The following is a 17,054-nucleotide window of genomic DNA, read 5'->3' as shown; positions in this document are numbered from 1 at the left end:
AGGACTATATCGCTAAATATAAAATAAACTTCTTATCTTTTAATCCGAAGCTATGCTCTGCTTTCCAATTTTAGATTACTATCGGGGAAATGCTTTCCTTTTTAGACTATTCCTTGTCTCTCATAGCGTTGTATAACTTTTCCAGGTCCTCCTGCACTTTAGAGTCCTGACGTAGGGTTTCGACCCAAAGCATCAACTGTCCCTTTCCTCCCACAGGTGCTGCTCAACCCACTGACTTCCACTAGCAAATTATTTCTTGTCCCACACTACAGCACCTGCAGTCTCTTTTGTGTCCTGTGCTCTCATCCATGAGGCTGGCAGATGGGCAAATTGTTAGGGTGGTCCACAACTTCTGCCTCCTCGTGTTCCTCCTCATGCTCCTGACCCTCTTAACAAAAGAATCCTTTCCGGACTCCACTGAGAGTTCAGATACCTGACCACAGAATCAGAATCAGGTTTACTTTCACTGGCATATGTAGTGAAATCTGTTTAGAATCTGTACTAGAAGTAGTACATTGCAATACATAATAATAATAAAAATCTATAGATTACATTAAGAAATATGTATACAAATTAAATAAGTACAGATGGTCAAGAAAAGAAAAAAAAATTGTGAGAGAGTGAGCTTGGGTTCATTATCCATTCAGAAACCTGATGGCGAAGGGAAGAAGCTAATCCTAAAACATTGAGTATGTGTCTTTAGGCTCCCTGATGCCAGCAATGAGGAGAGGGCATGTCCTGGGTGATGGGGATCCTAAATGATGGATGCTGCCTTCTTGAAGCTCTCCCACCTGTTGTTCATTCCCTGTCAAGGACTTACTTTCAAGGACTCCACAACTAATATTCTCAATATTATTTATTACTGACTTATTTTATTATTGTTTTCTTTTTGTATTAGCACAGTTCAGCTCCTTTCGCACTCTGGTTGTCCGTCTTTGTGTGTAGTTTTTCATTGATTCCATTGCATTTCTTTGTACCTACTGTGAATGCCCACAAGAAAATGAATCTCAGGCTAGTATATGGTGCTTTGATAATATACCTACTTTCAACTTTGTTAATCCTCTTCTGTAATCGAACTACAGATATTTTCCTGTCATACACCTTATTGGTGTTTCAATCGCACACTTACAGTACAAAAGCGAGGAATTAAATATAGTCTTCTTCTCTAACAAGTAGCAAAGCACAAATGAAGGATTAATTACCTGGCATTCGTCAAATTAAGGGTTTAATTAGTCTCAGTTAGACCTTCAAGAGCATAAACAAAGATGAAAATACTAAAAAGTTTCTGCAGAATCTCTAATAAAGGCAATAATGTTCTGAGCACTTCTCATTAACCTGGCTTCCCTCACCTACTGCACAGACCAGTTATTACATCAATTATTTACAACATCATTAAACGGTGAAGGACTTCTGGATGTAATTATGTATCGGTCTTGTAATGACCACAATTTAAGTAAAGTAGAAGAGACGTTATGAATGATGTCGCAAGAAGAACAGTTTCGATTTGGCATTTCCTTTGAATTAGGGTTAAATATAATTAATTTTTCCCTGTTTTGAAATGTCTATCAAATTTTATAATTAAGTTCTGGTCCAATATGTGACTAAAAGCAAACATGTTGTAACTTTCTTTGAAGATCCACTGTTGAAACATCTGAGAAAAAATAGAACATGGTTACTGCAACACAACGGAACAGTTATTAGAGCCAGTGACTGACAGTGCCAGAGACTTAAAGTTGAAAGTTCAAAGCTCTAAGTAAAATTTATTATCAGAGTACACAGTCACCACAAACAACCCTGATATTCGTTTTCATGTGGGCATACTCAACAAATCTATAGAATAGTAATTATAAACAAGATCAATGAAAGAGCAAGAGCAAAGAAAACAACAAACAAACAAATGCAAATATAAATAAATAACGAGAATGTAAAATAACAAGATACACAGCACCTAAAGTAAGACCATTGCTTGTGGAAGCACCAGAAATAGAATGAGTGTAGTTATCCTCTTTGTTCAAGAGTCTGATGGTTGAGGGGTAGTAGCTGTTCCTGAACTCCAGGTCAATCCTGACTTCAGATGCTGTCTGTGTGGTATTTGCATGTTCTCCCTGTGACTATCTGGGCCTCCTCTGGATCCATCAAAGTTGCTGGTGTACGCAACAGGTCAGGCAGCATCTCTAGGAAGAAGTACAGTCGACGTTTCAGACTGAGACCCTTCATCAGGACTAACTGAAGGAAGAGTTAGTAAGAGATTGGAAAGTGGGAGGGGGAGGGGGAGATCCAAAATGATAGGAGAAGACAGGAGGGGGAGGGATGGAGCCAAGAGCTGGGCAGGTGATTGGCAAAGGGGATATGAGAGGATCATGGGACAGGAGGCCCAGGGAGAAGGAAAAGGCGGGGGGGGGAACCCCAGAGGATGGGCAAGGGGCATAGTCAGAGGGACAGAGGGAGAAGAAGGAGTGAAAGAAAGAATGTGTGTATAAAAATAAATCATGAATGGTGTACGAGGGGGAGGTGGGGCATTAGCAGAAGTTAGAGAAGTCGATGTTCATGTCATCAGGTTGGAGGCTACCCAGACGGAATATAAGGTGTTGTTCCTCCAACCTGAGTGTGGCTTCATCTTTACAGTAGAGGAGACTGTGGATGGGAATGGGATGTGGAATTACTACTGTAAAGATGAAGCCACACTCAGGTTGGAGGAACAACACCTTATATTCCGTCTGGGTAGCCTCCAACCTGATGGCATGAGCATCGACTTCTCTAATTTCCACTAATGCCCCACCTCCCCCTCGTACCCCATCCGTGATTTATTTTTATGCACACATTCTTTCTCTCACTCCTTCTTCTCCCTCTGTCCCTCTGACTATACCCCTTGCCCATCCTCTGGGGTCCCCCCCCTGCCTTTTCCTTCTCCCTGGGCCTCCTATCCCATGATCCTCTCATATCCCTTTTGCCAATCACCTGTCCAGCTCTTGGCTCCATCCCTCCCCCTCCTGTCTTCTCCTATCATTTTGGATCTCCCCCTCCTCCTCCCACTTTCAAATCTGTTACTAACTCTTCCTTCAGTTAGTCCTGACGAAGGGTCTCGGCCTGAAACGTCGACTGTACCTCTTCCTAGAGATGCTGCCTGGCCTGCTGCATTCACCAGCAACTTTGATGTGTGTTGCTCAAATTTCCAGCATCTGCAGAATTCCTGTTGTTTGCTCCTCTGGATCCTCTATTTTCCTCTCAGGTCCCAAAGACTTGAAGATTGGTGAGTTAATTTTTATTAGTGGGTATGTAAGTAGGAGGTTCTGGGTAGGGTTGATGAGAAAATAGGAAGAATTTTATGAAGAAAGGTTGAGTGACCGAGGACTTTATACATCCATATACTGTACGGTATTATGCAAATGTCTTAGGCACATGTATATATAGCTAGCGTGTCCAAGATTTTTGCACAGTACTGCAGTAATTTTATGTATTGTACTGTACCGCTGTAGCAAAAAAAAACAAATTTCATGACATATGGGAGTGATGATAAACCTGATTTTGATATGGGTCTCTATTGTGGACTGAAAGAGGGAAGGGAACAGAGAGAGGGGAATCATGATTAGGAAAAGGGGAAGGGAGAGCAGAGGGAGCAAAAAGTAACAGACAGACATTCTGTAGTGATCAATAAGGCAATTGTCTGGAATCAAATTACCTTGCCTGATGTTTTAGAGTTGGGTGTGTCTGCACCCGTGCCTACCACTGCCACTCCTCTGCTACCTGTCCCACGTTCCACCACCCAGCGTTCCACCCCCCAGCACTCAACCTTTGCCATTCCCAACATCCTTTCCTCCCACCAGATGTACAAACTTGCTGTCTGCTCCACGTTGAAAAATACAGTACTGTGCAAAAGTGTAAAGCACCCTAGTTATAATATGTGCCTAAGACTTTTGTGTTTTATATATAGAGTATATATGTTGGTGTGCAATAAAAAAATATTTAAACTACGCAATACCTTTTCATTCTTACACTTATAGTCAATACTTTCAGTATTATCACAAGTCCTGGTTATGCAACCACTGATGCCAGGCAGACAATCTCTGGAGTGTATTAATAATGGCTGGGGTCACCAATCTTGTGAGGACCACGGAAAACCACTCCTGAAGAAAAATTTGCCAAGAACAGTCATGGTCATGGAAAGACCATGATCGCCCACATCATACGACGTGCCACATAATGAAGAAATTAACTTGTCTATTACATTCTTACACAGCACTCTTCCATACTTGTGGCTCCCTGGGATTGTATCCTATTACAATCATTGAGTGGCCTCCTCACCAAACTCAGCCCTTCCTTCTCCAGTACAGAAGAACCCTATACTGTGGTTCTTCTCCACCAGGCCCTAGCAGTGGCTGTACCAAGCTTCAATGCGTCCCTCAGCATGGACTCCTGCTCTCAGGACTGTGCCAGTCAGAAAGGTTCTTCTACTGACATTTCAACGTGCTGGCAGACTAACAAGTTTTGGGTAGATGAAAGGGCGTCTTTTACCGAGCTGATGATCTGCCAGAAGCACTAGGGCTTTTCCCCTTGGAATGAAGGAGGATAAGAGGTAACTTGATAGAGGTGTACATTATGAAATGTATAGATAGAGCAACACACACAAAGTGCTGGAGGAACTCAGCAGGTCGGGCAGCATCTATGGAGATGAATAAACAGCTGGTGCTTTGGACTGAGATGCTTCCTCAGAACTGGAAAGCAAGGAGGAAGGTGCCAGAACAAAATGATGGGGGGAAAGGGGGATAACTGGAAGGTAGTAGGTGAAGCCAGGTGGATGGGAAAGGTAAAGTGTTGGAGAAGAAGGAATCTGGTAAGAGAGGAGAGTGGACCATAGGAGAAAGGGGAGGAGGAGATCCAGAGGGAGGTGAAAGGCAAGTTTGAAGAGGTAAGAGGTCAGAGAAGGGAATAAAAGAAGAGCGAAGATGGAGAGAAACATTTTTTCCCAAAAGGAGAAATTGATGTTCATGCCATCGAGTTGGAGGCTACCCAGCTGAAATATGAAGAGTTGCTCCTCCACCCTGAGGGTGGTCTCATCACGACGCAAGAGGAGGCCAAGTGCCAACATTTTGGAATAACAATGGGAATAAGAATGAAGATGTTTGGTCACCAGGAGATTCTGCTTTTGGCGGATGAAGCAGGGGTGCTTGACAAAGCGGTCTCCCCAATTTATGATGGATGGTTGGGGGAGCGCAGATGAAATGAGAAGCTGGGAAGATATATGAAGAGGAGGTGAAGAGCTGAAGAAGAAGGAATGTGATAGGAGAGGACAGTAGACCATGGGAGAAAGTGAAGGAGGAGGGGACCCAGGGGGAGGTAATGGACAGGTGTGGAGAAGAGAAAAGTAAGAGGGAAGCCAGAATGGGAAATGGAAAGAGAGAGAAGGGTGAGAGGGAGAACTTATCAGAGGTTAGAAAAATTAATGTGTATGCAATCAGGTTGGAAGCTACTCTGACAGAACATGAGGTCTGGCACCTTGTCCATCTTTAATTTCTTTCTATTTTGCACATTCTTGAAGTGTTATAAGGTCATAGAGCCACAACACAGAAACAAGCATTTCATCTTATCAATACTAGCCCAATTTATCCACATTGTATAGTGGCCATAATGGTTTTTAGTGGTTTTAGCAATTGAGAAAATATATATTTAAATCCCACTGTGACAGCAAGTGCATCTGAATTCAAGATTCATTTGGAATTGAACCCAACTAAGTCTCTTCCTCAGGAAAAGAGAACCAAAAACAAGATGGCACAGGTTTAATGTGAGAGGGTCAGATTTAAAGGAACCTGAGAGGCAAATTCTTCACACTGCTGAGTTCCTCGAGCATTTTGTGTGTGTTGCTTCTTCACATTGAGGATGGGGGACATATGGAGTGACCCGCAGGGGGCAGCACTGGGGGTAAGAGTGATGTAGGGGGTCTGACCTGAAGCACCAACAGTTCCTCTCCTCCCAACAGATACTGCTTGACTCGCTGAGTTCCTCCAACTAGCAGAGGCAGGTCCCTGGAATGCTTTGCCTGGAGCGGTGGTAGAAACAGAAACTTTAAGAGATGTTTAGTTAGGCACATGAATGTGAGGAAAATGGGAGGATATGGACATTGTGTAGACAGAAGATATTAGTTAGCCATTTGATCACTAATTTAATTGGTTTGGCACAACACTGTGGGCTGAAGGGCACGTTCCTGTGCTGTGCTGCTCTGTGCTCTATATTTATGCTAGTTGCTCTAGGAAATGGATAGATCCTATGGAGGGAAGTGCATAGTCAATGTTTCAGGAACACACACCAGTCCTAATAGAGAAATCAGAAGTGGAAAGAGTGAGCAGTTTCAAGTTCCTGGGTGTCAATATCTCCAAGGATCCAACCACATACTGATGCACCTACAAAAAAGGTATGACAGTGGGTATATTTCATTAGGAGTTTGAGGAGATTTGGTTAATCATCTGAAACAGTCACGAATTTCTACAGATGTACCATGGAGAGAATTCTAACTGGCCACATCACCATCTGGTGTGGTGGGCAGGAGGCGGGGGGAGCTACTGCACAGGGTTGAAGTAAGCTGCAGAGAGCTGTAAAATTTGTTGTAGCCTCCGTAGGAACCAGGCTATCTTCAAGGAGGGATGCCTCAAAAGGGCAGCATCCATCATTAAGGACCTCCATCATGCCTCAAGGAGGAGGCATCCATCATTAAGGACCCCTATCAACCAGAACATGCCTTCTTCTCATTGCTGCCATCAGGAAGAAGGTACAGAAGCCTGTAGGCACACACTCAACGATTCAGGAACAGCTTCTTCTCTACCATCTGATTTCTGAATGGACATTGAACCCATGAACACTACCTCATTACTTTTTTATATTTCTATTTTTGCACTACCTATTCAATTTAGGTATTTAATATAAATACTGTAATTCACAGTTTTTTTTTCTCGACTTCTATGTATTGCATTGTACTGCTGCTGTAAAGATAACAAATTTCATGACACATTGTCATGATATTAAAACCGATTCAGATTCTGAGACCCTTCATCTAAACTCCTATTGATGTTTACAGTCTAGACCAGGGTCCCCCAATTTGGGGTCCACAGACCCCTTGGTTAATGGTAAGGTTCCATGGCATAAAAAAGGTTGGGAACCCCTGGTCTAGAGTAGGGGTCTCAACGTGTAACTATTGACTGGCCATTTGCTTCCACGGATGCTCTACAACCCGCTGAGTTCTTCAAGCGCTTTGTGTGTGCCTCCTGACCTACAGCTTCTGTAGTCTCTTGCGTCTTCTGCTGTATAATTCAGGACTGACAGCTGTTACAAGAATCACCCTTTGTAATAATGATCAGTGAGGTACAGAGAATCGGTATTTACCGACAAGTAACTTTTATTTTTTCAACTAAAAGCACGTGGGTTCACAAACTGTCTCCGTGTGCAATCTACTAGATTTCTCTGACAGTCCTTGAACAGTCAATGAAAAGAAAAGATATTACCCAGGAAAGGAGTTTACGCTGGCCAGGCATTCCTCGTGGTCCCAATCTCCATGTGTCTGTGGGGTCCTCCTTATCCACGACGGTTGATCTCTTGTTACTGAAGAGTTATCTCCCTTGCATATTTGGAGCTCCTGAGTCTTATATCATTCCTCATCAATTGAACTATTGGATCTCCATTCCTTTGGCTCAAGGTCACCTGGCCTACCTGGGTCACCTTCTTACTGGTCATGGTACAGGGCTACAGCCAATATCGTTCCATGGCTCTGCCCACCCCAGCCTTGTGTATTTGTGTCTTTACACTCTGACTGGTCCAAACCAGTTAAGTGAGGCAGTTAAGAGTCTAACGAGATTACTGATTGCAGGTCTGGCATTTTACACAACCAGTAGCTACTCCTCTGAGAATGGTCTCAGGTTTATTGCTCTGATTAGATTGTCCCAGAGCAAGAATCAGTTCAGAGTCCATACCCTTTACATAACAAATGGCTATCTGTTTTTAGAATGGTGGTCTCAGGTTTATCAGATCATTACCTGAAGCTTCCTGTGTCCACGTTCAGTTGCTCTGATTAGATTATCCAAGAGCAAGAAACTGTTCAGAGTCCACAAAAGGGGGGAAATGAAGACAACTGGTTTGTCTGCTTCCTGTGTCCTTGATCAGACTGAACTTTCTTCTGGCCAACACAGCCTTGACTGGTCCAAATAAAATTGTTATAGAAACAGCAATGAAAAATCTTTCTATATCTGTCTGCGACGGTAATCCTGAGTCTCCACCTGGGACTAGCATGACAGACAGTCATGAATACGGAGGAGAAGCTATTGGCACAATGAAGGAGACCCGGACCACCAGCAAGACCAAGACCAAAGGGGCCAAACCATAGAGGCAGAAATGAGGACCCTGACCCACACCTGGGGCACGATAGAGAAGATGGCCAAGAACAGACAGAGACGGAGGATCTTCATCACTGCCATAAGCACCAGCAGCCTAACGGACAACAAGTAAGTTCCTTAAAATCCCAGACAGATCAGGTATGCACTACCAATGTGATTACTGGCATTTCCAATCCCACACAAGATCATTGTGAACCCAAGCTATTGCGATTCAATTTTCCACTATTTATTTACGATAATGAAACATGCCCTGGACATGCTTTCCCCACGCACTCATTCCCGAGGTTTATTTCTTTTAAGGTTGGTGTGGCATTCTGCAGTGGAGCTCGTGACCCTCTCATTCTCTGCTGCTGACCCCCTCTCAGCAAGCTCCAGGCTGGAGGCTGATTCTAAGTGACATCTTCAGCCTGGCGGCTGTTTTTTTTTTGCTTTTCGAAATGCATGGCTCAATTTGTGCAATCTCTTACTCTCATTACCCTCTGCGCCTTCTCATCTATTTTGGTCTGTTTGTTGGGCCGGTGCTGCTGAAAGGGAATTGTTCCATTCACTTTGTGTGTCAGTCTTCACTATGGCTCCATTTGGAACATATCCTTGTGCTCTCTCAACCTGATTCCAAAACACAGAGCAGTTTGTTTTCGTTTTGCAGTCATATTTAACAGAATGATCTTTTTCCCCCTTTCTAGTAATGGAAAGATTTTCCTACTTATTTTTCGAAGTCTACGCATTGCTGGCGAGGTAAACATTTATTTATTTATTTTATTTAGAGATACTGTGTGGAACAGGGCTCTTCCAGCAACACACCTAGCCTGACCGCAAGGCTCAGTGCTGGGACCCCAGTTGTTTACAATATATATTAATGACTTGGATGAGGGAATTAAATGCAGCATCTCCAAGTTTGCGGATGACACGAAGCTGGGTGGCAGTGTTAGCTGTGAGGAGGACGCTAAGAGGATGCAGAGTGACTTGGATAGGTTAGGTGAGTGGGCAAATTCATGGCAGATGCAATTTAATGTGGACAAATGTGAAGTTATCCACTTTGGTGGCAAAAATAGGAAAACAGATTATTATTTGAATGGTGGCCGATTAGGAAAAGGGGAGGTGCAACGAGACCTGGGTGTCATTATACACCAGTCATTGAAAGTGGGCATGCAGGTACAGCAGGCGGTGAAAAAGGCGAATGGTATGCTGGCATTTATAGCGAGAGGATTCGAGTACAGGAGCAGGGAGGTACTACTGCAGTTGTACAAGGCCTTGGTGAGACCACACCTGGAGTATTGTGTGCAGTTTTGGTCCCCTAATCTGAGGAAAGACATCCTTGCCATAGAGGGAGTACAAAGAAGGTTCACCAGATTGATTCCTGGGATGGCAGGACTTTCATATGAAGAAAGACTGGATGAACTGGGCTTGTACTCGTTGGAATTTAGAAGATTGAGGGGGGATTTGATTGAAACGTATAAAATCCTAAAGGGATTGGACAGGCTAGATGCAGGAAGATTGTTCCCGATGTTGTGGAAGTCCAGAACGAGGGGTCACAGTTTGAGGATAAAGGGGAAGCCTTTTAGGACCGAGATTAGGAAAAACTTCTTCACACAGAGAGTGGTGAATCTGTGGAATTCTCTGCCACAGGAAACAGTTGAGGCCAGTTCATTGGCTATATTTAAGAGGGAGTTAGATATGGCCCTTGTGGCTACGGGGATCGGGGGTATGGAGGGAAGGCAGAGGGAGGGTTCTGAGTTGGATGATCAGCCATGATCATAATAAATGGTGGTGCAGGCTCGAAGGGCCGAATGGCCTACTCCTGCACCTATTTTCTATGTTTTCTATGTTTCTATGATCACGGGACAAGTTACAATGACCAATTAAACGAGTAACCGATATGTCCTTGGAGTGTGGGAAGAAACTGGAGCAGCAGAAGGAAACCCATGCAGTCACGGGGAGAACTTACAAACTCCTAACAGACATTGCCAGAATTGAAAACACAAAATAATCTGCGGATGCTGGGGCCAAAGCAACACTCACAACATGCTGGAGGAACTCAGCAGGTCGGGCAGCACCCGTGGAAACGATCAGTCGACGTTTCGGGCCGGAACCCTTCATCAGGACTGTAGAGGGAAGGGGCAGAGGCCCTATAAAGAAGGTGGGGGGTGGGTGGGAAGGAGAAGGCTGGTAGGCTCCAGGTGAAAAACCACTAAGGGGAAAGATAAAGGGGAGGGGGAGGGGAGGCAGGGAGGTGATAGGCAGGAAAGGTGAAGAAGGAATAGGGGAAAACACAATGGGTAGTAGAAGGAGGCGGAACCATGGGGGAGGTGATAGGCAGCTGGGGAGGGGGCAGAGTGACATAGGGATAGGGGAAGGGAGGGGGAAGGAATTACCGGAAGTTGGAGAATTCTATGTTCATACCAAAAGGCTGGAGACTACCTAGAACGCTATGAGCTATATTAGCCTCTTGCTAACTGCTACGCTACCAAGGCCCCCATTTAAAGCCCCGGAAAGAGATACTGGCTGTCCACTGCATCGATGTCTTTTATAATCTTATACACCTCTACCAAGTCACCTCTCACCTTCGCAAACATAAATCTTCACTTCCCTACTCTGAAGAAGTTTAAATCTTCTCTTCGACGGGAGTTCAGTGAAACCATTTCTCACTGCTCCCCATCTGTAATTTCTTCAGCTCTTCAACTTTTTGACCACATTTTGATTCAGACTCGCTATCCCCCTCCTGTCTTCTCCTATCATTTCGGATCTCCCCCTCCCCCTCCCACTTTCAAATCTCTTACTAGTTCTTCCTTCAGTTAGTCCTGACGAAGGGTCTCAGCCTGAAACAACGACTGTACCTCTTCCTAGAGATGCTGCCTGGCCTGCTGCGTTCACCAGCAAGTTTGACGTGTGTTACCTCCCACCTTCCTTTGCTCCAAAGAGAAAAGCCCTAGCCTTCTCAATCTTTCCTCATAAGACTCATTCTTTAATTTAATTAGAAATAAAGCACAATACCAGTCTCTTCTTGCATTGCCATTTTTCTATCATCCATGTGCCTATCTATGAGACTCCTAAGTGCCCCTAATGTATCGGCCTCTACTACCACCACTGGTAGGGTGTTCCATGCACCAACTATCTGTATGTAAAACTCTTACTTCTGACATTCCCCCCTATAATTTCTTCCAATTACCCTAAAATTATGCCTCCTGTATTAGCCATTCTTGTCTTAGGAGAAAGTCTCTGAATGCCCAAGCTATCTATGTCTCCTTTAATCTAATGCATTTTATCAAGTCACCTCTCACCCTCCTCTGCTCCAAAGAGAAAAGCCCTAGCTCGTTCAAACTTTCCTGATAGTTCATACTCTTTAATCCAGCCAGCATCCTGGTAAGTTTCCTCTGCACACTCTCCAATGCCTCTACATCCTTCCTATGGTGAGACGACCAAGACCGGCAATATATACTCATAGTCCGTGAGCCAGTGGGGTTGGTCGCTACCATCTGAGGGGAATAATGCTCATAGTGATTTTTGGCAAGGTATACATCTCTAGAGTTAGAAACTATGTGATAGCATTGCACCAGTGGTAGTGGTAGCTTTATGTGTGCTATCATTCATTTTATAACACTACCCTAAAAAAAGCATTTCTGAAAAGTGGTCAATATAAAGTACAATATATATATTCAACTTAGTGATATTTTGCCATCAGTGATCCCTCAACATTGAAATTTGTCACAATGAAAGCTGAGTTCAAGCACTTTTAATCAAATGTTGTTATAAAATTCTACATTGAAAACTATGTCATTGGTGGCACTCGCAGTACTGTGCCCAATTTCAGTAGAGTGAATCATTTCATTTTTAGAAAAATATTTGTCTGTTGTTTATTTTGGAAAAGTCAATAAAAACCCTAGGACAAATATAATCACATGGATTTGTGGAGAATTTATTCAGAAATTCAAATAAGTAATCACTTTTTGTATATATTCCATATTAACATCAGTACAGCGGAAAATGTTACCCCTCCCCCAAAGGTAAAATACCTCATTTGGAGAGATTTCTGGAGTTTTATCAATGTGATGATAATTTCCATATTGTTGTATCAAATCAAAACAATCTTAAGCTTTTGTCACAGCATATAGAATTACAGTGATGGCGCATGGCTAAGTGGTTAAGGCATTGGTCTAGTGATCTGAAGGTCGTGAGTTCGAGCCTCAGCTGAGGCAGTGTGTTGTGTCCTTGAGCAAGGCACTTAACCACACATTGCTCTGCGACGACACTGGCGCCAAGCTGTATCGGCCCTAGTGCCCTTCCCTTGGATAACATCAGTGGCGTGGAGAGGGGAGACTTGCAGCATGGGCAACTGCCAGTCTTCCATACAACCTTGCCCAGGCCTGCACCCTGGAAACCTTCTAAGGAGCAAATCTATGGTCTCAGGAGACTAATGGATGCCTATAAATATAGAATTACAGTACAATAATTCAGATGTGGGGTTCCACACATAAGACTCCCACACATAACCTAAGCCCCATTTGATTGTAAAATGAATATATTTAATCAAAGCCTGCTTTCCATACTTTTTCCATACTTTCATAACCTATTAATAGTCATAATAATTTTCCAAGTCTTCCACGTCTTCTACATCTTCTTCTGAACTCTCCACCCTCTCTGAGATGGATGCCTGGTTCTCACAGTCTGGCAGACTACACATGTCAGTACACCTGAGGTCATTTACAACACACATGAATCTTGGGAGTGAACATTTTATTGAACAGTTACAGGCCAGTAGATCCAGGATGACATCGGGTGCTGGCTGGCCTTCCATCCAGTGCACAACTAACCGTTCAGCTTCCTCTTCTCTCTTCATCTTCCATCCTCTGCCAACAGGGTTTGGCACTTGTGGGTCCTTCTCCATATACCAGCCTGGTAGTTGGCTCGCTGTTCATGTTTTGTTAAGCAGTCCTTGCATGGTGGGAGCAGATGACTTTCGATTTCACTTATTTTGCCACAGAAAAGGTGATACCTGAGCTCATTGACTTTGGTGGTCGGTGCTTTTGGGGCATACAGGAGACATGTAAATGCCTCCAGTTTTACCATCAGTTCTGGGGAGAGGTCCCATTCCTGACCCAACTCTAAGAATGTGTCCTGAGTTTCCCTGTTGCTGCTCAGAAGTCTTAGGGCACTTGTCCTCCCTTTGCCTGCAAAAGCACTTACAGTGTCACATCCTGTATGTGCGTGCAACCCGATGAGAGCCCTACAAACCTCCTTGCCAACAGTGGCAGCAACCTTCCAGTTGTCTACAAGCCTTGTACAGGTTCTAGTGCCACACTTCTGGAACAATGGGGCCTCAATCTTGTCACAAAATGCTAAAGACACGATAAAGACATCTGTGCCTTCTGAGCAGATCACTACAGATTGGTATCCCTCTCTTGTGGCATGGGCAGCATGGAGAAGTAGGTGGCCATCTGCTTCTTCTTGTTGACACTGAAGAGCTGACACCTCCTCACTGTCTTGAGATGTGATTTTGTAACATTTGTCACTCACAGTTGCATACAGAATCTTCTCCTGCAGCTTTGCTCTGTACTCTGCCTTCCTCCATTCATGGACTATGAAGCTAATGAGACTATTTTTGTTACTGACTTTGGTCAGGAAGCTCCTCCACTGCCTCAGCATCTGTGTGTCTGTGATACCTTGCAACTCATGACCAGTCTCTTCACCCCGTAGAGATCTTTCACTATTCTTGTTAAGAGTTCTCCCTGTATGTGTCGAACACAACATCTATTCTGCTACTCTGACTGCCTTCCCTCAGAGCCATACTCAGAACTGTTGTGGCAACATCTCTGAAAGTAACTTGATCACCTTTCACTCCTTGGATCAAGTTCATTCCATCAACCACTGTAGCAGAGTTTCCTGGCAGTTGCTCTTCTACTGCTACATTTTTCTGCAAGGTTGTGGCTAAAGTAGCTTTATTTGTCTTTCTCAGCAATCCTTCTGGTGTGGACAGGGCCCAGGGCAATGGGCCAAGGGGATGAGAAAGGATATCCTCCATATATAGACTGCGCCCTTGTGCCATCACTATGATGCGTCCAAACAAAGACCTGTCTGCTTTCAAGATGATCACCCTCCCATTTGATTTCACTTCTCTCTTCTTACACATATCACTGAATGTTTTCAGCTTGTTGGATTTCATTGGGTCATGGAATTTCTTTGCTGGTGGATCTTCCTCTGGTCTCTCATCCTTGAAGGCTGCATAGCATTGCTCACCAATCTCATATGCCATCATCAGGCCGGAGGCAATATCCTTGGGGGTTGCCTTTGCCGTAGAGATGCTAATGAGGTCCTGCTTCTCTGCAAATGGGTTGACCCATTCGTGTATGAGGGTAACCACTGCTGAAACTGGTTCCTCATCTTTCTGGATTCTTGGCCACTGTAGCTCCACATGACAAAGCTCTGATTTGTTGCCATGCACCATCTCTCTTAACTGTTCCAGGAATGCACAAAAAACTACCATCGCTGCAATGCTATCACATATTTTCTAGCACTAGGGGTGTATACCTTGCCAAAAAACACTATAAGAATTATTCCCCCCAGATGGTACCGGTGACCCAAATTTGGTGTCCTGGCTCACGTCTATCAGTGGCCATTACATTAAATTCCTCCTGTACCTAATAATATGGTTATTGAGTCTATGTTCATGGTCTTCTTCTGCTCTAGCCCATCCACTTCAAGTTTCAGTGTGTTGTACATTCAGAGATGCTCTCCTGCACACCGCTGTTGTAAAGCGTGGTTATTTGAGTTATTGTCACCTTCCTCTCAGCTTGAACCAGTCTGGCCATTTATCTCTGACCTCTCTCATTAACAAGATGTTTTCACCCACTGAACTGCTGCTCACTGGATGCTTTTTGTTGTTCACACTGTTTTCTGTAAACCCTAGACACTGTGGTGGGTGAAAATCCCAGGAGATCAGCAGTTTCTGAAATACTCAAACCACCTGTCTGACACCAAAATCATTTTGATCACATTTGTTTCCCATTCTGACGTTTGGTCTGAACAACAACTGAACCACCTGACCACGTCAGCATAGTTTTATGCATTGAGTTGCTGCCACATAATTGCCTGATTGGATATTTGCATTTACAAGGAGGTTGTTTAGTCCTCAACAGTGTCATGTGTCTTGTGAATTTTTGGCATTTCAATTATCCACTATACCATTACAATCCTAAAAGGTAGAAGGAGTTGATAAATTCATATTGGTAACACACACAAAATGCAGGAGAAACTCAGCAGGCTAGGCAGCATCTATGGAAAAGAGTGAACAGTTGATATTTCGGGCCAAGACCCTTCCCAGTCCTGATGAAGGGTCTCTGCCAAAATGTTGACTGTTACTTTTTTCCATAGATGCTGCCTGGCCTGCTGAGTTCCTTCAGCATTTTGTGTGTGTTGCTTTGGATTTCCAGTATCTGCAGATTTTCTTGTGTTTGTAATTCATATTGGTATTGGTTTATCATTGTTATATACCAAAATTCTGTGAAAGGCTTTAATTTGTGTGCCTTCTTGACAGATTATGCCATATATAAATACATCAAAGTAGTAAAAAGAATGAAGAGAATGCAGAATTAAATGATGCAACTGCAGAGAAAATGCGGAGCAGGTCAAGATAAACATAAAGATTAGCTTTACGTTTTAAAAAAATTCCATCACACTTACTTCTTCCTCTATTCTCCACTCCAGCCTTTACAAATTTTCACCTGCCTATTGCTTCCCCTGGGTCCCCCTCACCTTCCCTTTCTCCTATGGTCCACTCACCTCTACCATCTGATTCCTTCCTCTTCAGCCCTTAACCTTTCCCATCCACCTGACTTCATCTATCACCTTCCAGTCAGCCTTCCCCTCCCAACCTTTTTACTCTGGTGTCTTCCCGCTTCCTTTACAATCCTGAAAAAGGGTCTCGGCTCAAAACGTTGACTGTTTACTTTTTTTCCATGGATGCTGCCTGACCTGCTGAGTTCCTCCAGCATTTTGTGTACGTTGCTTTGAATTTCCAGCATCTGCAGATTTTCCCATTTAAGCTTTATTCAAAGTTCAAACTACAGGATTGAAGTTCTGTATGGGTATGTGGCACAACAGCCATTGACCCCCTAGGTACATGAAACAGAGACTGCAGTTCGAGGCCTAGTGTTCAGGACTCGGTCATCAGCAAGTCCAGAGCTGAAGACCGAGAGTTCATGTCCTCAAAGTTTAAAGTTCAAAGTAAATTTATTATCGAAGTTAAAATATATCACTATATGCATGAACTCTGAGTTTCATTTTCTTGTGGGCATACTTAATATGCTTAATAAATCTACAGAATAATAACATTAACAGAATCAATGAAACAAAATGTGTGAATACAAAGAGAAAAAAAAATAAATTAATAAGCAATAAATATCAAGAACATGAAATGAAGAGTCCTTGAAAATGAATCCATTGATTGTGGGAACCTTTCGATGATGGGGCAAGTGAAGTTGAATGGAGATATCCCCTTTGGTTCAAGATTCTGATGGTTAAGGGGTAGTAACTGTTTTAGGACTTGGTGGTTTCAAAATGACTTGGTGGTCTGATGTTTTATATTCTGTGCTTTTCACCTGTTTTTTTTTGCCTTTTGTGCAATTTCTTCATTTTTTGTGTGTGTTGGGTTTTTGATATTTTCCTTGAATGGGTTCCATGTTGTTT

Source organism: Mobula hypostoma, chromosome 7 (genome assembly GCF_963921235.1).
Source record: "Mobula hypostoma chromosome 7, sMobHyp1.1, whole genome shotgun sequence".
Classification (NCBI taxonomy): domain Eukaryota; kingdom Metazoa; phylum Chordata; class Chondrichthyes; order Myliobatiformes; family Myliobatidae; genus Mobula; species Mobula hypostoma.
The sequence above is the reverse complement of the archived record's forward strand: the minus strand, read 5'-3'. Positions refer to the sequence as shown.